Source organism: Crocodylus porosus, unplaced genomic scaffold, assembly GCF_001723895.1.
Source record: "Crocodylus porosus isolate Cpor-Errol unplaced genomic scaffold, CroPor_comp1, whole genome shotgun sequence".
Taxonomy (NCBI): Eukaryota; Metazoa; Chordata; order Crocodylia; family Crocodylidae; genus Crocodylus; species Crocodylus porosus.
This window is the reverse complement of record NW_017728909.1, coordinates 42,772,319-42,784,829: the sequence shown is the minus strand read 5'-3', so window position 1 is coordinate 42,784,829 and position 12,511 is coordinate 42,772,319. Positions and strand designations below refer to the sequence as shown.

At 41.3% G+C, this 12,511-nt stretch overlaps 1 protein-coding gene across 1 annotated transcript in view; it reads left to right on the top strand.

The window, feature by feature from the left end:
* The window catches only part of ADAMTS6 (ADAM metallopeptidase with thrombospondin type 1 motif 6), a 346,787-nt gene that overhangs the window by 280,582 nt on the left and 53,694 nt on the right, over positions 1 to 12,511 (top strand). The window lies entirely within an intron of this gene.

Sequence of the window (12,511 nt, the reverse complement as noted above, 5' to 3'; positions counted from 1 at the left end):
TGATTTCATCATGGGTGCCTTTTGCCCACAATTTATGGTATTCCTAATCATCCTCCCTCTAGTGGTCACCAATGCAATTCTTTACCTCTGGCTGGGACAGCAGGACAGTTGGCTTCCTTCAAAGCCAACAAGATTGCTGCTGCATGGACTGGTGAGTATAAGTGCCCTGTAAGCAATATATTTCTTCTCTCTGGAGACTAAATATCTGGCCTCCACAACACGCATTGATTTCAAAGGAATGAGACCTTTACATCCATCCGTGGACTTTGGTTTTCTACTATGTAGTCCCTTTTCTGTAAAATATCTTTAAGGAAAACTAAGGGACATTAAGGGAAACATACTCTGTAAAGATTAAAAGTAATTAATTCCAAGTATTCGTTTTGTTTCTTTCTTACTGATGGAGATGATAGGGCTTAGGGTTTTCTTCCTCATAGTATCCTTTTGTTATATCCCAAAGTGGCCCTTATTATTCATTTTGCAGTTAAATGCCAACTTTATGTTTGTGCTTTTGTACAAGACACAAAAGAAATTAAATTTCCTCTTCAGTGGAGTAAAAGAGAAATTTGTTTGAAATTAAAAATACATGGGGAAACATAGGCAAGGTACTTAGATTTTTTTTGTTTGTTGTAGTTTTTTTGCTGTGTAGTACATTAGTGAGCATTGTAGAATAATTAAATTTTAAACAGGAAGTTGAAAGGAAGAGGTGGATGCAGGAAGAGTTCATTAGGATAGAAAGGTAAATCCAAGAATAAGGAGGCTACAAGTAATGAACTCCCACATCCATAGCAGGAATGAAATCTTGGCAGAACTTGAACTAATTTTAATAGAGTGAAGATTTTCCTCATGACTCTTTTGTCATGCAAACTGTTCTGAACTATTCTGTGTCAGAAATACAGAACTATCCTGAAGCAAGAGATTGGCAAAGGTAATTAAGCCAAATATATGAAAGACTAAAAGGTGATTACATTCAAACTGAATTTGTAAATTTTACTCAGCATGAAAATTCATTTGGAAGCAGTTCATGGTAGCTAAAATGAGACCCCTTCTCCTTTCAGCTTAATGTGCAAAAATACTGTGGTGTGTGGCAGAGCCCAACTTGTGCCTGTCACTTTAAGAGGTTTAAGCAGGCTGTGGAGCATCTGGCAGGTGCGGTTAGGCCCAATTAGGCAGTCACATGACTGCATTCCAGATTGGATGAGGGCTGGGCATCCAGGGTATAAGCCCAGGCTGTAGGAGCTGAGCTGGCAGTTACATCTAGGGAGCCAGTGGAGCAACATCACATAGCCTGAGGAGAGCAGCTCCCAGAGTACCTGGAGGTTAGGGTAGGAACTATGAGGATGGAGGAGGTTCCTGTTAGTCCTGGGTTGACACAGGGCCCAGGTCCACTGGGTGGGGCCTGAAACAGGGGCCAAGGCCTACTGAGTGGGGCCTGAGGCCCAAGAACTGTAAAGACCAGTGGCCCCAGTGTGGGGCAGAGCAATGGCCCTATGAGGGGCAGAGTAGTGGCCCAGAGAGGAACTAGAGGCTGAGTTCAGCCCAGTGTGGGGCAGAAAGCCAGAGGCCACGTTGACTAGGGCCTGTGGGTGGCCTGAAGGACTGTGCATATGCCAGATGGAGTGTGTAAGTAACGTAGCCCAAAGGACCATGTACAGTAGGGCAGGGGTAGGACCTGAAGGATTGCATGGAGTAGGGAAGAATGGGTGGTGAGGGCCAGGAGTGGGTGGAGTGATTGAGGCCTGGCAAAGCACAGAGTGTTAGAGGCCCAGCAAGAGACAGAATTTACTCCAGCAAAGGGCCAGAGTAGTCAGCAGTTTGGATGCCATCTGTGAGGTATGGGACATGGTGTAGGGGTGGTTCAGAGCCATGTATTTGGCCCAGTACACCAGGGCCACAAGTGGGGCAGCCTCCCGTTTTAACAACAGGGTGGACTGACCTGGGCAGGGGCAGGCCAGTGACATGAGTGGCCCGAGGGTGGAGCTTGTAGTCACCCTGCTGTCATATGGTGATTGGTTTTTTTTCCTTTTAATATAAAGAAAATAAGGCCTATTCAGGAAATCTTTGTTTCATTGTAGCTATTATCATGTAAAACATCTTTTTTCATATATCAAAAAAAGAGAGATTCACAAAGCTTAGTTAGGGAAAAATAGAATGAGGTAAGAGACAGTTTTTTTAAAATATGTTAATTAAAATAAGAAGGGTAGAAAAACTCTAGAAATACATCTACTGTTTGGATATCTTTAATATATGACTACCAGCTATTGCAATTTTACCTATACAAACGCTATCTTTTCATTCAACCTACGTTAGAGATTAGCAAAACTTTTCTAATGCAAGTATTGATGACTAAAATTTAAAAATCATGGTAATAAATAAGGGAAAAAATCAGTTGGGAAATTGGTAGCTGGGCTACTTTTATCTTTGAGGGTCTTTAAAATATTTTTTATTAAATACAATGATGATTTTTAAGGTGACATGGGGTAGAAGTTTTCAAATTTTCCTAACTGGCTGTTATTGTCCTCTTATAAGATGCAGGTCATAAAGGCTAGGTAGGGACAGTCAAAAAGCCTGAGGCTGAATCGATTCAGTCTTTGCAGGTTAGTCTAAGGTGCACAGATTAAATTGAAACAGAAGTGAGCAGACATTTACCTTTTGATTCAGGAAATGCAGCCACATGCCTGCAGTGATCAGGCCAGAAACCAAGGGGTGCTGGAACACAGGTCTCTGGCTGTGTGTTCACTTCCTCTTCCTACTGCCCCCAAGGTCTCTGGGATTTGCAGTACAGAATTACAGCAGCAGGACTCTGCAGGGTTGCTCATCACTTCCTCTTTTTGCTTCCAGGTGCCTCTGGGATTTGTAGTGCACAGTTGTCAGCCCTAAGTTTGAGCAGGGAAAGGGGTGTTTAACTCCTCTCCCTGGCTCCAACCAGAGGTTGCCTGTGGGGGCAGTCTTCCCCCTGCAGACTGGGCTGCATCCCCCTCTGGGCTCGCCTTCCCCCATCCCTTTGTCAGCCAGCCCTCACTACTCCAGCTAGGGAGCAGAGGCATGGGACCAGCCCTGCTCTTTGGAGCAGATAGCACAGCACAGCCCAGGGCTACAAAACATGCTGGGATGCTGGGGGACTCTGATTTAACTTGAACGAGGAACAGAACCAGGACAGAAGTTTCATAAACTGGTTTGACCCAAATCAGCAAAATTTGTTACTACATTCAACCAGGTTTATCTTAAACCAGTTTCAGCCAGTTTTGAAACTGATTTATGTACGCTGAGCTTCTGTTCTGTTACAGGTTTAAATCAGGTTCTGATCACTTAAACCAGTTAATGTGCAACTTTGTCCCTAGCCAAATACTGTAGGCCAGAATGTATTCTACCTGTTAGGCACACAAGTGGACTTCTGTTAGGCACACAAGTGGACTTGGATACCAAAGCATTATCCTATTCCACCCTACTTAAGTCATGGAAAAAAACATTAATACAAAAAATGGCTAAGTCCTCCTTCCTTGCCTTTTTGTGACTCAATCTAAAAGTTAATGTGATGGTATATTACAAAATATGCATGAATGCATTTTTATGGACTTTAGCAGAATAGAATCTAATTGTCTTTAAGTGCCTAAGTCCATTTAGGTACCCAAGAGATGGAACAGGATCTGGTGCTACATGTTTCAGAATATTCATTCCATCTTGATTCAGGAACGTTGTAATCGTGGGGTTCTACCTTCCCTATACCCACCCTTACCACACACTGGATGTTGGGTCTGATTGATTTTTTCAGGGTACAGACCCCTTCTGGCCAAGGTAGGGTTACTCAAAGATGGCCAGGGGCCAGGAAAAACTCATTGAGTCAGGCTCTTGGTACTCAAACTCCCAGGGGTGGGGGAAGGGGTACTGTCCTGGATCTTGTCTCCAGCAGTCAATTCACAAGGCAGTTAACAGTCAAAAGGAGAGTTCATGCTTCAGTGTCCCCAAAATTGAGGTCCTAGATCAGTGTCAAGGCAAGTATCCTATTGGGGCACTTTGCCCTACCTGTCCCTTTAAGTCAGAGCCCTTATTGTTCCTGCCCAAAATCAGGCAGTCAAATTAAATCCAAATCAAAAGAAAAAGGAAAAGAGGAAAGAAACAGTCTCTTTGGGGCCCTATGACACCACCCTCCGCTCTTCAAGGGATTGGCCCTCTGGATCCCCCTCCACCTCCCCGGCACGTACTTGGCAGCAGCTTTGACCAGATTCAGGCACACGACCTCCATGCTCCAGCAGTGGGCTTCCCTCTGCAGTGGCCCACCCACCACCCATACCTCTTGCTGAGTACCTCTGTACTGCAGATGGCTATAGGCAGGCACTGGCAGGAGGGTCCATAATCTCTGCTTCCTGGACACTGATGTCTCTCCCAGGCTGCCCCTCTCCAGGGCTGGAAGTACCTGTCTGCACTCACCGGTTGTCAATCCTTAGGGAGCACTGACTCCAGAAATGTGGTGTGCTGCTCTGTGCTGCCATGGTGATTCTTTCCTCTCCTGAGGTAAGTACAGGGGGATTATTCTCCTCCCTAGGATTCCCTCGAGCCCCAAGGCCTTCCTTGTCACAACTTCTGACACCCATCTGGCCAAACTGAAAGTTGCCAGCCAGGGCACTCCAGCAGCAAAATAGACTATATCTTTGAAAGACCAACCTATATACCCCACAGGAACCTACTCTGATATATATATATATATATAGGTTTCCCTCACTTTATGTGGGTTCTGTACGGATTTGCTCTTATGCAATGAGCCTTTTTATACCAAAAATTTGTTTTATGCAAGGTAAATTCACTCTTATGCGATTGGTATGGTGGAAGCCCACAGTCAGCTGCTTTGTGCAGTGCATTGTGAGAGTGACACACACCAAAATATAGTCTCCTGTGTGGATCTGTGCTCCTCGCTTGTTGTCTGCGACATGTGCTTCTGTAGTTGCCATCCCCATTATGGTAGCATTCATCACCACCCTGTGTTTGTGTGTACGGTTTGCTGTTGGTGAGTACTAAAATTGTCCTGAAAAAGTGGTAGAAATGGGTCTGGGGGTCAGTACGGTCAAGGTCTTGGAACGTATCTTTATTTGCTACATTGTAAAGTGGGTTCCCTTTATGCGAATTTGAGTTATGTGCCATTTTCCAGGAATGCATGTATAGCATAAAGCAAGGGAAATCTGTATTAAAAAAAACCCCTACTGACCACACACCCTTGGTTGTCATGTACCATCCCACACTTGAACCTATTAAGAAAGATCATCAAACAACTACAGCCTATACCTGAAATGGACTGTTCCTTGAGAAAAATAATGTGAACACTCTCACTCCTGACCTTCAAACAGCCTTTCAACTTTACCTAACTCATCATTAGAAGTAAACTCCCTGCAAGTAAACAGGCACCTAGTGGAACACAGCCATTCCTCAACAATAAAACCTGTCAACATATCTCTACTGCCACAACAGTCAGTAATCCCCACAAACAAAACCATCAGAATCTACAGATCATACTCATTTATTCTAGAATGTGGAATACCTCATTCAGTGCAACAAATGCTGTCATGGAAACCATGTGGGTGAAATCAGACAAAAAACTATACACCAGAAGGAATAACCACTGAAAAAAACCCATAAAGCTGAGAGATAGAACACATGTAGGAGAACATTTTTCATAGAAAAATCACCCCCTGCCTGACCTCACAGTTCTAGTGGTCAATGGAAATCTCTCCATCACCTTTACAAGACAAGCATGGGAATGGAAATTCATCAGTGTATGGGGTGCTAAGTACTGGGGACTGAACATGACAATGGCATTATGGTCCATTATAATCTTCCTGATACTAAATCCTATGCGTCACAGGTCATAATGACCCTACTTAATAATCTTTTATTCCATCTGCTTTTTAGCTTAGCTGTGTCTGCTACTGTCTTGGATGCCTTAGGAAGGATACTGTGATACCCAAAAGCTTACCTACATCTACACTGACGGTACAGTTGGTCCAATAAATGATTTCACCCACAAGGATTCCTGTCCTGGAGAACTGGATTCTGGCACAGCAGAGGTGTGTTTAAGTGATACTAAGCTGTCACTTAAACCAAGCATTACCTAAGGGATTGATCATTATGTGTTCCTTGTTTTCTTGGTATCTAGAGATCCTGGGGCCTGATTCACAAGAACTCTAGACACCAAGAAAACTATTGAGCGCTCACAATGACAACTGAAGTCAGTGAGAGCTGTTCTTTCAATATTTAATATCCTGTATAATACCAAGTACCCTGAAAAATCAGGACTCAAATATCTAAAAATGGGCATTCCAAGTGAATGGAAACTTTTGACTTTAACTTCTTTATTTTTGCCTTCCATTGAAAAAGTGCATTCTTACCAGCCCTCAACTCAAGTATTATGAAGATTAAGTAATGTCTTTCAAAACCCTTGAACTTTATAATGATGGGATCCAGTTTACAGTTCATGGAAAAATTCAGAATTCTGTATTTTAACAAGGATTTAATAGTGTGCATTTAATAAGGCATAAGGTCACATGTTTAGAAATGAAGATAAAACAGTACTGAGTGGCTCCTCATTTGTTTGAGCATCATGATTCTGTGCAGTGAATGAAGCAAGGAATTTGGAAAAATATTATTTAAATTGTAATTTAATTGTATTATTAGATTGTATTATAACATGCATACAGAAAATGGGCAAATTAAGATTGCACAGACATCTTTAATTCTGGCTCTTCCTCACTTTTGGGGAACCTTGATAATGTTCTTTTAATGTAGATTTGTGTAGGCCTCTAGAGTCAATGTTTACCTCCAAAATATCCCTAGCTTAATTACTCCATGCCCAGAGTTTTTATAACCTCCAGACCCTTTTGTCAGGTGATCCATTAATTACCCTTGTCAGGAGATTAGAATTCTGCTAGGTGATCCTTGTTCAGTTACCAGTTCACTTGACAGAATCAGTTGTTTGGCTAGCATATCTACTGAACTTCTTCAGTAGACTTCCTCAATAATTAATGAGTCTTGATAGTCCACTTACCCACCCCAGGCATACATGTTATTCCATTGATCACCTATTCCCAACTCTGAACATACGTCTTTGGAAAGAAATGTTACCCTGAGGTCAGGCAAGAAGCAGCATTTGACTAGGCAAACTAAATCACATATAATATTTCATAAAAATAATGCAGATTTCTTCCACATTTTCTTCAGGATGTAGAATATTTATTTGAATGTTGTCTGTGCTCAAACCTATTGAATTTCAAACTTGGGATTGGAACTTCACAAAAAATGGGATTCCAATTAATTCTGATTATTTTTGGAACACTTTTTCCCTTTTGATTGAATAAGAGATGCAGTGCACAAAAATAAAAAATGTGTGGCAAAGGTAGAAAGCTAGCCACACTTTTCCAAGGGTATATCTACTGCATACTGTGGTATAGCGTCGGGTGCAGGTAGGATAAGAATCCAGAATTTTAAGAAACAACTTGAAAGCAGAATTGGGGAACAAGAAATCATCCACAGATTGAATGTTGTTAAGTATGGTCTCAACAGAGACTCTGGATTCTTATACCATTACTGGGCATCTTTACACATACTACACGGGTGTGGGGGGGAGATGCTTTAATTAGAGTGGCTATGAGAGCCACTCTAATTAAAGCACCTGCATCTCATGTATACAGAGTCCCGTGCTTCAGAATGGTGGCGGGGTTTAAATGGTTTAAATAAAGCTTGTTCAAGGAGCTTTAGTTAAAGTGTCTCTACTGCCATTTTGAAGCACGGGGATGCTGAAGACAGGCAGTCCTCAGACTTAGAACATAATTGGTTCCTGACAACTGTGTCTTAAGTACAAACATTGTAACTCGGAACCAATTTTCCCATAGATACAATGTTATAGATGGTGGATTGGTTACCATGCTGGACACAGCTGCTTCCAGCTGGTAAGTCTATTGTAGTGGGGGGGCGGGGCAGATCAATGCCCCTGCAGTGAGGGAGGGATTTGGGCTGGGCTAGGGCAGAGAATGGGGCAAGGGCTGCCTCACTTAAACTTCTGTCATTGATACTAGTAAAAACTTATCCTTAAACTTGAATTCAAATCAAAACCCAGGGGAAACATAGAAGTTAGTGTTATCTTCTAAACAGAGATGTTATTTGCATACGGTAAAATCTGTGCTTAGCTAGATTTGTAGTAAGAAGCTTTCTACATGAAAATGAATAGCTTGTCTAGGTCTGTGAAGCAGGTATGCTTGGGCAGAACACGTGCATTGCCTGCCCCCATTACCAGGCACAACAGGGGTTAGATATGCTTAAAAATGTCTTAATTTTTATCAGGCATCTAGGACAATGGGTCTCTATAAACTGACGGAAGGACAGTCCAAAAAAATCAAATGCATTAGGTGGGGGGCTCACAAACAATGTTGTTGAGGTGAGATAAATATATGCCATATGTTCTTGCATGCAACATCTTTTCCCCCAAAATCATCCCCCCAAGAATGAGGTGCATGTCTTAAGCAAGGAAACTGATTTTTTGCCCAAGATACCTTGTTTCGACTTCTTCTCCACAATGTAGCAGCTTTGACATTACTAATTGGGCAGCTGAGGGAGCCAGTAGACTTTAATGGCTCATTGTTTTTCACTCCCTAGGTATCAGTGATCATCTCTCCTTTTTAATGGTCTTGATGTTCTACTAATTAAGATAAGATTGCTCTTTTTAAGGGCAATTTTGCTGCCTGCTAGCTGCTCCTGGGGCTTCTCATGTTTCACAAACTTGGAGACTTTTTGACTCTTTTCAACATTATAGGGGTTCAGGTTTGGTTAAGCAGGAAAGGTAGGGTGAGGGAGCTGAAGGATTCAGGTCTGTCCCTGCTCCATGCAGCCAAAACGACAAAAAATCCATCATGCTTTTTAAGAACAAGGTGTGCTGGAGTGTGTTATGTGTGAGAACATATGGTAAATAGAAACAAGAATACAGGAGAATAAATGGAAAGCAACAGAATGTGGTATACAAGTACAGCCTTCAAGGAAGGATGAAAATGAGTGAAAAAATAACTAGTAGGAATGGAAAATGGAACCCAAGGATTAAAGAACAGAAATAAGGATGAACTAGAAAAAGAAAAAAGGTAGAGCAGCATGAAAAGGAAGCCAAGAGAACATAAAAAACTCCCACAGAAATATGGATACATAGGGAGATAAGGGGAGTAATGGTAGGAGAGATAGGAATAAAGAAATGGCAAATAGAGAAAATGGGAAGGAAAGTACATCCTATTTAGATTATTGAGTTGTAGTTTAATTCTTTTTCTACTTTTTTCTTAAATGATGCTTCTTAACTCTCAAATAGGAAGTCTGTGACTGTCCAGGGATTTTAGCAAGGTTCATAATTCCTGCCCTAGTGCCTCCCTTGCTCTATGAGGAAGTAATTTGCCTCTAGCCAGTAGTATGCAAAGAAATATTTCACAACTTTCCAGCCTTTTTAATTTATCAAGAAGTCAAGTGGAAGCTAAGTAGGAAAGGAAACACAATAACATTTTCTATCATAATGTGCTGAATATTAGTCTTTAGTTGAGGCATTTCATTACAGATAACCTGAAGGAAAATTGGATTTTTTCAGATGAAGTTTTCAATCAAAACATTTTTAAAAATAAATAACCGGCTGCTTTCCTTTCATGATAAAATGGTGCCCACTAATTTTCTTCTGTGCTCCCAGAAGATTGTAAAACTGTCTCTGGACAAATAAAATATACTTGCCCTCATCAAGGAAAATGTAACTTTAGTTCTGTGATGAATATCTTGTGATCTGATGAGTGAGCTCAGAAAGTATGTCTGGGTTAACCAGCATGCACTAGTTTTAGTGATGCAAAACTCGCCATGTATTGGTATTGGCATCTTTATAATCAACTGTTACAATCACAAACCACAATTTTTGGGGGTTGTTTTTAAAAATAGATATAGCATGTACATGCCTGCAATTTTAATTTAAGAATAAAATGTGCCCCATATAATTTTAAATTTGGCCACTGAAAGTCATGCAGACTATTTGGAAACTGAAATCTGCAAAACATCTCCAAATCTACAGGGAATATGGTCACTAAACCACTAGTGTTTTATTTTCTATTACACTTGCACTGACCAGTCATAAGGACATTTTATGTCTTTTATTATATACTATAAATCTGTAGATTTGAAAGCATAGTGTTTCTGTCTAACTGGTTGCAATTATTCCCCCATGGGTTTGCAATGTTTTTCAGATTATTTGAAGAAAAGCCATATTCTCAGGGAAGAATTGATTATTTAAAAAGACTCCATAAGGTCCACAGGGATAAACTAGACCATGTCTGTTACCTAAACCCACAGTACTGACAACTTTCTCCAGTTGTTTGTTGTTGTTCTAAAATTAAAAGTTTAAAGACAGTATTTTAAGTAGCACTTCAATTTTGTGGCAATGATTTAAACTTTCCGTAATCCATGTCTTCATTTTTGAGTCGTAAAATATACTCTGTACTGCAAGGTGCTACTAAGTAGCTTATTTAACACTGGATCAACATATTTTTTGGCCAGGAAGTCCTCATCTGGGTTGTCTGCCTGGTATAGATTAAAGATTCTTCATTGTATGAATGGACAGTGGTGAGCACTGTCTTGTTTGCTTTATGAAACTTTACCTATATTGGACTTAGCAACCCTGGTGGTTTAAAATTGAACTGAAAGCTGAGCACAGTAAAGCTTTGTGTTCACTGTGGTTAAAGTGCTTTCCTACTACAAACTCTTCAGAAATGAATTTCATAGCTGCCAAGTTTCAGCTGGAAGCCCTAGGGAGATGAATATGATGCTAGAGGGAAATTTGGAGGAGTCTACTGATCTTCAGTAGGAATGTATCAGTACTGTTCAAAAAATGCAATGTAACTTCATAAAGACCTTCAATGCATGAATTTATAGAACAAAAAAGTCCCATTTTAATTAAAAATATTTTAATACTACTTTTAAAAATTATACTTGTTGGGTGCATCCAGACTTGTGTAGATGATTGGTTACCCAGGGACAACCAACAGTGGTGCACCTTGTGCCACAGCTACTTGTCCCCAGGGACCGCCTGTGCCACACGCACTTTGGCGCATGGCAAGTTACCCTGGAGTCAGTAGAGAAGGGTGGGGCTAGCACTGTGCTGGCTGCAGCAGCCTTACCTGGGGTCCTGAGGGCCTCCTGGGGCTGCAGCCATGTTGATCCCACCAGGCAGAGCCTGGTTGGCAGCCACAGTGCCACTCTGGACAGCTGGGCTCTGTTTTTCAGCAGCGTGCATTGCCTGTTTGTGCTGCTCCATTTTTTTTCTCCTGTGGATTTTTTTGAACCCTGGATATCTAGGGGTAAATAAAACCTGTAGGAAAAAAATCCTGGAGTAGCACACGCTGGCAGCACAGAGGACACTGGATTGTGCAGTACGTGGTGCTGAAAACATGTTTGCAGCACCACATACCTCATGACTGTGCTCGTCTGGACATGCCCATTGAGGATAAAGTCATCTCTAGAGTAGCACTCTCCAGTTCTGAGAAGAACGATGTGGTCAGAAATTGAAAGGATTAAATGTTGGTCTATTTGCCATCTAGTAACTGTTAACTAGCAACTCTAGGAGAAAGAGGGCAATTAGCATTAGTGCTCACATTGGTGCTATGAAGAACTTACAGTTACCCACAGTGGGGGTTGAGTAGAAAAATGTCCCTCTTGCTTAGGTGACAGACTTGGCAGATCTGGTTCCAGTTATGCATATCTGTTGACTGTATGACCTTAACTCCTGTACAACAGAACTAGGATGAAATTTAATAGCACAAAATCCAAGATCATGTGTTTAGGACTGATAAGAAGGACTGCTGACAGATGTGAAAAAATGCGCTTTACTGAAATAGGCAGAGCATCAGTTCAACCCAACTCTTCAGTGTCTGTATAGGTCACAACTTCAGCAGGGCTTTTTAGCACTTTTGTCTAATAGCTGAATCAATCAGCTATTAGATAAAAGCTCCAAAAAAGCCTCAGTGAAGGGCCCGGTCTACAGACATTGGGCAAGCTGGGTCAAACTAAAAAGATGCCTTTTCTGGGCATTTGCTGAGCTCAGGATGGGAGTGAACTGAGTTTAAAGCAAAGCACTATTTGGGCGGGGAGTGTTTATGTCTGTAAGCAGCCAAAAATTTTTGCTACATGTTCAGAACTAAGCTGGAAATGATGAGGAGAAAGTGCTCTAGCTGATCATGGGATGTAGCAGTATGAAAAATGCAACTGCAATTCTATGATGTATAAAGCTGGTTATTTCTAGCAGAGAAATGATTCTCAGCCATTTTAAACTCCTCATTAGACACATGGCACCCCTCCTTAGATACAAGGCACCCCTTGGAAAATGCTGGGTTTTAATATTCACTTATTTTTTGACTATAGAAAAATAATAGAGTGTTTCTGTTGCTGAGAACCCAGAAAGACCACAACATGTCAGAATGTCTTTAACACTGTGGATTCCTATTTGAAATCTCTGGGTGCATACAGA